The 7,285-nt window shown below is 37.6% G+C and overlaps 1 long non-coding RNA gene across 1 annotated transcript; it reads right to left on the reverse strand.

Moving 5' to 3' along the window:
- Window positions 1–399: 399 nt before the first annotated feature.
- Window positions 400–6,162, reverse strand: LOC127568958 (uncharacterized). The gene is made up of 3 exons (XR_007956105.1): window positions 6,104–6,162; window positions 1,288–1,340; window positions 400–574 (listed from the first exon to the last, which is right to left on the reverse strand). It is a non-coding gene; the product is annotated as an uncharacterized LOC127568958 (long non-coding RNA).
- Between the last annotated feature and the right edge of the window lie 1,123 nt (window positions 6,163–7,285).

The following is a 7,285-nucleotide window of genomic DNA, read 5'->3' on the forward strand; positions in this document are numbered from 1 at the left end:
GAAATAGAAACGTCCAAAACGAAAACAAATGATGATCTTAATGTATGGCCGATCATTTGACCCATATCTAATTCTTTTGAAGAACTAACTTTCCATAGGAGGATGAAATAATTTTATGGACTATTTTGGTCTAAATCCAAAGCTGTTGTGGCATTCCACATGGACAGATAAGCTTCTTTGAGTGTGATGTAAAATCAGCATCATAAGCTATGAAGTGGTTAACATAAAATGAGTTTAATGCAGTTCATTAATGCCAATTTAATAAGTAGTTTGCATTTTCTTTCAAATAAGCTAAAAAATTGCATTCTTCTGCCTATCTCCCAGCCCCAAGTCTATGATCCTGTCCCTTTCTGGGGTGTCACTAAGCCAAAGGCCTCCTGCCATTCAGCAAGGTGGGTACACCATTCTTGGCAGAACGTGGATCACTGGAAGAGGTTGCTGCTGGTGTGAGGGCCGGGAGATTCAGCTTCCAGCAGTGTGACGCAGGCACCTCTTCGCTGACGAATGGGCAGTTGAAAGGTCAGTGGTTTGGCTATCACCAAGAATCCTTGCTGTCAGTTCACATGCCTCTCAACTGGAAAAGAGAGTGTACACAGGTATTACGGCAGTGTCTTATTTTTCATTTTCCTTTCATCTGTTTTATTTGACTACAACTGAATCCTGTTTTTCAGAGTCAGGACTTCAGTAGTCTAAGTTTAACCCCTAACTTTAAGTTGTCATTGTCTGTCCTGCAATATAATATTTTAAGACATTTGCCTATTCCCTTGCCCCTTAGGTGACTCATTCCTTTTTCATTGGGTAATTCTTTCTGCTTATGTCAAGCTATCCCTATTTGTAATTTTCTCCTATTAGCTCTAAACCGAAGTTTTTCCTCTCAGCTAATTAGACTACCCAGCCTAGTTACTGTAGACCACCTTTCTCTGGCATTTTGTAAATAAAAATATGAGAATTACATTCCACATTGCTAATTGACAAGCATTCCCATTTCCTTACAGGTAGCTAAAGGCACCAGTGAAGAAAAGAAATCCAAGGTTATTCAATTTAAATATTTATCAGAGAGGGACTCTGTAGTTCCAACCTGGAGAACAGGATCTATCACCAACCTTCTTACTATTAATGCATTCCCCAGCTATAAAAGAATACAATTCCAATACTTATACAACATGGACAAATGACAAAGCTCATAAAAATCACTGTAAAATATAGTTGCTCAGTGATCTGAAAATATCTCATGAATTGACCCCATGAGTATTTAAAAAAACCTAATTTTTGGCCTTGATTACTTACATTTTCTGGGATTTGGGATTGAATCCAACCCAAATAAAAGTGGATGCTTCATGCTGTTTGAAAGGGACATGGTCAAAATAAGTTTCATCAAATTCCCAACTCATTCAACAGCAGCAATCATAAAAAGCTTAAAACTTGCAAAAATTGAGTCTCAGTCAAAACACGATAGCTATGAACAGAAGAACAATTCACAGGTTTGGAGCAGAGGGTACACTTCTATGGATGGGCCAAGTCAGGATTTGTAGTTTTGTTCTTTACTCAGCTGTTCAACACCTGTCCTGGAGGTGTCTGAACACGTACAAAAGAGATTTCATTGCCAGTTAATGAAATTGTTCTCCTTGATGAGAATGAATATTTAGCCAAGAAATCAACACATGAGGCAAAGTAATTCTTCAAAATAGTGAGTACTTAGTTTACATGTTGATACTTGAATGTTCATTATTTTAAGTTTAATGTGCCTTTTTTTTTGCAAGTTGCTTGTTACTTTATGCCTTTCCCCACTTTCTTTTGACATATGAAACCATTCAGAGATGTGAACGTATTCCTGCAGAGTGGGAAGTTACTGGGAAATATGTAACAGCAATACTAAGAGCGAGTTTGCTTCTAATTTTCCTTCATTCCCTCTGGTGAATCAAGTGTTCTCAAAGGGAACATGGCCAAGATTGGGAAGCAGGGAGGGAATGGATGAGTATCTTTTTAAGTAATTCTGCTTGCATAAAATTCCTATGTGTACCTTGCACTTAATTTGAAACAAACCTGTGCTCCCAATCTGGATAATTTAAACTATTTTATGTCATTGGGTAATACCAGGATCTTTCATTTGTTATAACAATTATATCATTCATGAGTTGATTTTTGACACACGTTAATCCAATAATTCATTCACTTTGCAAATGTACAAAGAAAGGACCCAATGGATCTGTGAATAAATTTATCCTGAAATGTTGTATTTAGTAAAGCAAAAATGTGAAAAAGCAAAAATGTGAAAAAGCAAGAAATTAAATAGGTTGGATAGAGTTGGCACAGCTGGTTGGGTAAACTCGTTCTGTGCTCAATCATTCTATGAATTTAAACAGATTGAAAATAGAGGCAGATCACTCTTAGTAACTTAATATACATTCCAGGTGGGTAAGGCTCATTGTAGGGCTTATACATTTGGTAGGTCAAAGCCATTAAGCCATTAAAATAAGCAATTATAAAAACAAGTCAACGGACAATTGGATGCATTCTGAGAGATAGGTAAAAACATTGCTTATGTTCAAGCTGAACTAAAAACAACTGTGGGTTTATATTACATCATGAAATACCAGCAATGAATTTATTAAATGGCTATATGAAACTTCTTAGTCTTGATCCTTAAAGATGTTAACCTATTAAAATAGAGCATTTCATGCTTTCATAGCAGATAAGAGGTTTTTATAAATTTGTTGTTGAAGTAACAGGGCACTTTTTAAAGAATGTGGAGAAAAGTTTATATGGATTTTCACTCCTAAATTGCATGGCCCATCTTAATATGTGCAGCAGAGTTCATTAAGCACTGGAAAAACTAGTCCTGGAAGTTCAAGGCCATACCTAAATTAAGTCAAGCTGACTAGTTACTTGTGACCAAATGAGCATCCTAGATATTGACTTGCAATCATAATTAATTCACAAACATTCTCTCAGTAAATTTCTGAAAAATATCAACAAAATAAAACATTGAAACGAAACTGATTTATAGTTTTTGATCAAACAGATTAGATGTTTCATTAACGGAATTGAGATTAAGTTAATATCAGGCCACCGGATATTTTCATTAATATTTTTATGCACAAATAAGCTGCAAGGAACTCCTTATAGTTTGTGATCAATGATAGAGAAAGATTATGGTAAAGCCATGCAGAAGCCTTTTTAGTTGCCAGTTCTTTTTGTCTGTCGGTGACTTGTCTGCACAGGTCATCATTTGTGTCAATTACCACCTGTTTGGTGCTTGCCTTCAGGTTCCCCCACCTCTACAAGGATTAAGCAGCCATCTGCAGGAAGTACAGTCGACTGCCCTGCAGCACCAACTGTCAGGCTCTGCATTTCAGAAAGTAATTGCTGTTTGCACATAAACAAAACTCCACTTATCTCCCTTGCAGTGCAAATCAGAGTCCTGTGAAACGCACTGCTCCCACACTCTGTGCTGTGCACAACATAATGGGGATTCTGCCGTCAGCTGCAGTCTACAGCTGCTTTGTTTAGGGATGTCTTTTCAGTGCCTATTATGATATATAAAGCAGGCAATTTTACTTGTCTTTTAATTCTACTTTTTTCCTTTCAATGTGATACTTTCCCACTATAAAACGCTTTAAGGTTTGTATTGCATCTTGCAGGACAAATCCATGCACAATCTCAATTGATAACAGAAGCTCTGGGAATTCTGTCACATTATTCTGGGCACAATGAGCATCCCAGTGCCACGTATACTGTCATTATTCTCAGTAGTTGGAAACTGGGTCGACTGCAGCTGATTCAGCCACTGGATAAAATGGTTTAATGCTGGTGCTGTATTTACTGGACTAAATGGTACAATTTAATTCTTTATAAAACCATTTTCATCTTAGGTAGGACATCATAAAATTGTCAAATGACACACTTTTACCCCTGCCCCTCCCCTCCCCCACCCATCCTTCATACAACATGGAAAGGTTTGCTAGCGAAAGCCAAAATGGTAAGAAAATTTTAAAAGAACTGCAGGTGCTAAAAATCTGAAATAAAAACAGAAAATGCTGGAAACTCAGCAGGCCATGGAGCATCTGCAAAAAGAGTTGATGTTTCAGGTCGAACTGGGAAAGAGAGGAACTAATCTTGAGTTAGATCAACAGGACAAAATTAATATCAGAATTAAAATAAGTATTAAATTATCAAAACGATATTTATATTATTTCATACAAGCTACATAAAAGCAGAGTACCACTGCGTTCTTACTGTTACTCATTTTCCAATTTTCAAGGCTTTTTGTGGGTTTTCAGATGTGTTGCCATTATTGGCATAAATGTGAAAGTTGTATTTTATTTTACAGTTTATTCGTTTCCCTATCAGAAGCATAAAATAAACCATGGGACAAGAAAAGACTATTCAGCATATCCACACAACCTTGTCTTATATTCGCTTCTACCCAGTGCATGTTTATGATGTGAAGTGTATCTGACTCATAATAGGAAAAAATGAAATTAATTTTCTTTTCAAAGGTGATTTTTGAAGCATTATTAAAAATAATTCTCAACACATGGGCATTGATGACAGGACTATTCCTATTTTTTTCTGGGAATTTGGTACTGAGTTGTTGCTCTGAACAGTTGTGTTTGATGCAGGTATTCCCTCAGCCTTTCTAGGCAGGGAGTTCCAGGATTTTGACCCATTTATCAGTTAGCATAAAAGTTGTGAACATATTTAAAATGTGTAAGTGATGGATGATACCCAGAGGGGATGGAAATTCTGGGTTGAGTATACATTTGAAGGCCACATTAATAAATTATCTGGGATATAACTGCCCAGAAATATCCCAAGTCTTTGGCAGCTCTGGGCTCAGCTGTGGCAAAAAGGCTTCTTTACTGAGGTACTGGAGGGCTGCTGCTGTCCACAATTAAATTATGGAATAGACGTATGAAGATATTGGGTCTCTGTATTAGTGCTCCTCCCCTCAGATCTCCTTAACAATATCCTGTGGAGGTGGTGAGAGAAAAGCAGGTTTCCCAGTTATGCACCTCCTACACAGTCTGATGGTGCATGGAGATGAAAAGAAGGGCTGGGGGCAAAGGATAGGATTGGAAAAAAAGTGTCTCACCTGCATAATAAACATTAATCATTGTAATATGTGATCAAGGAAACCACATCTAAGAAAAGAGGAAAACCATCAACATTAAATATATCATCCAAAGGAAGGAGCAGATGAAAGGGTGATTTAGTGAAGGCCAGAAATCCTACACTGCAGGAATGTGCCTCGTGCCAGCTTCAATAAACTGCACTCTCTTGGAGGCCTCATGCAATCTGTAGGGGCCACTTACAGCTTCTTATTTTAGGTAATGTCAGTAAATTGATGTTGACGGCCATTTTCATTCATTCAATTGATTAGCACTGGTCACTGTTATAAAATAGGCTGTGCTGGATTATTTTTTTTTAGGAAACTTACTTTTAAAAGGGTGGTTGATAATTCAGTAAAGCTCCCTGATCATTTCTATTCTGGCAGTTCTGAAGGCAAGGATAAAGGAAGATGTGATTGCACCTGGATTGCTGGCAACCACACTGCTTCATTGCTTGAGTCAGGCCTTTAAAGATAATCACATCTGCAAGGGTGTTTTAGGGTGACCTGTTTATGTTTCATGAAGATAATTATTGTGTAATTATGACATTTCTGAACCCATCTCCCAGAGAGGATTCACACAAGCACAGTCCCGTTTACGCCTATGGAGATTATGGAACGTTTCAATGGTTCTGAAAATCAAATGACTTGAAACATTAACTGTTTCCCACCCCACAGATGTTGCCGTTTCAGCATTTTCAGTTTTCATCTCAGTTCAGTCCTGGACCATTCAGGGAGCGTTAAATATTCTGAAAGGATTATGAAGTCCTCCATCTTTTCAGTTTACCTTTGCAAGCTGTTCAATAAATATGAAACCTATGGCCTGTACAACTGAAAAATATCTTTTTCAGATTGTTTCTGATGCTGCCTCAATTTGCTTCCCTTGTGCATTTTATCTATTGATCTGATTACCCTCACAAAGATGTATTTCAATTGGTGCCTTTGCACTCTGAAATATATGACACATGCATTCAGCTGATACAGGTTTCTTACCTTCTTTGGGATACAATGACAGTGGGAAACCACATCAGGAAAGATAGGACCAAATGCTTGCTTGACCCCTGCCTGAAATGAGGCCATTGCAAAATCTCAGTCTCATTCTATTGTTGCCAGTAGTGCCTGTTACATAGTGAGCTGGAAGCTGATGCAAGCAAAGAAAGGATACTTCTGATGCCACCAAACACTTCCTTGCCTGCATCGCCTCAGCTCTATAATTTGAAGGGCTGTTCCCTGATACCATTTACGAATTGGAAGGTTGACAGGTTTGCTACCGAATTCCATTAGGTTTCTGTGGTTACGCACAGTCTTTTTCTTTAAAAGCAGACAAAACACAGTTTCAGCATTTAGAAAGATGCAGAACAGTGCCTGTAGGCATAACAGAAATCAGCCTTGCCTGAATCCATGTCTAAACACAAAACAAGTAGGTTTAAAAGGCTTTTTAATTTTTTTGGGACAATAAGCCCTTCACAACATTCAGAATATTTTTATTTGTCAAATGAAAAGTTTTAAAGTGACATAGAAAAGCAAGTGTGATTAACAAAAGAGATTTTGCCTTTTGTTTTTATGGTCAGTTAATATTACAGCAAAATATTTGAGCACACTGCTTGTGCATTTAATACAAATACAGACTCCACAAATGGGTAATCTTAAGATGCCATCTTCTGCAGACCTGAGAAATATCTACTTCAATGAGCAACGGATATGAGCGACTGCATTAATTTTACCAGTTCTTCAATGCAGCAGACACAGCAAAGTTGAAACAAACCAACAATCCTTTAAGAGCTGCAGTCATCACTGCTGTTTTTCATCTGTTGCACCCTCTGTGTTTGTGCAAAAGGTACAGAGAATACATTTAATTATAATAGAGACCTTCTTAAACCTATGAAGTCCAGCTTGCCTCTCTACTACAGCAGAAGAGCATAATTCCAGATCCACTTTTCCACTTTTGCCTGCACTGTTTAATTGGCTCTTATAGCCCTCCTTAACTGTAAGCGAGCACTAATCTCTGGGCTATATCATGATTTTGCAGTTATAAACGTAGCTAGTTTTGTTTATTTTTTTATATATATATGTGTGTGTGTGTGTGTGTGTGTGTGTGTGTGTGTGTGTGTGTGTGTGTGTGTGTGTGTGTGTGTGTGTGTGTGTGTAATTCCACTATCGCCAATCAAAATCAAG

This window comes from Pristis pectinata, chromosome 3 (assembly GCF_009764475.1).
Source record: "Pristis pectinata isolate sPriPec2 chromosome 3, sPriPec2.1.pri, whole genome shotgun sequence".
In the NCBI taxonomy this organism is placed as follows: domain Eukaryota; kingdom Metazoa; phylum Chordata; class Chondrichthyes; order Rhinopristiformes; family Pristidae; genus Pristis; species Pristis pectinata.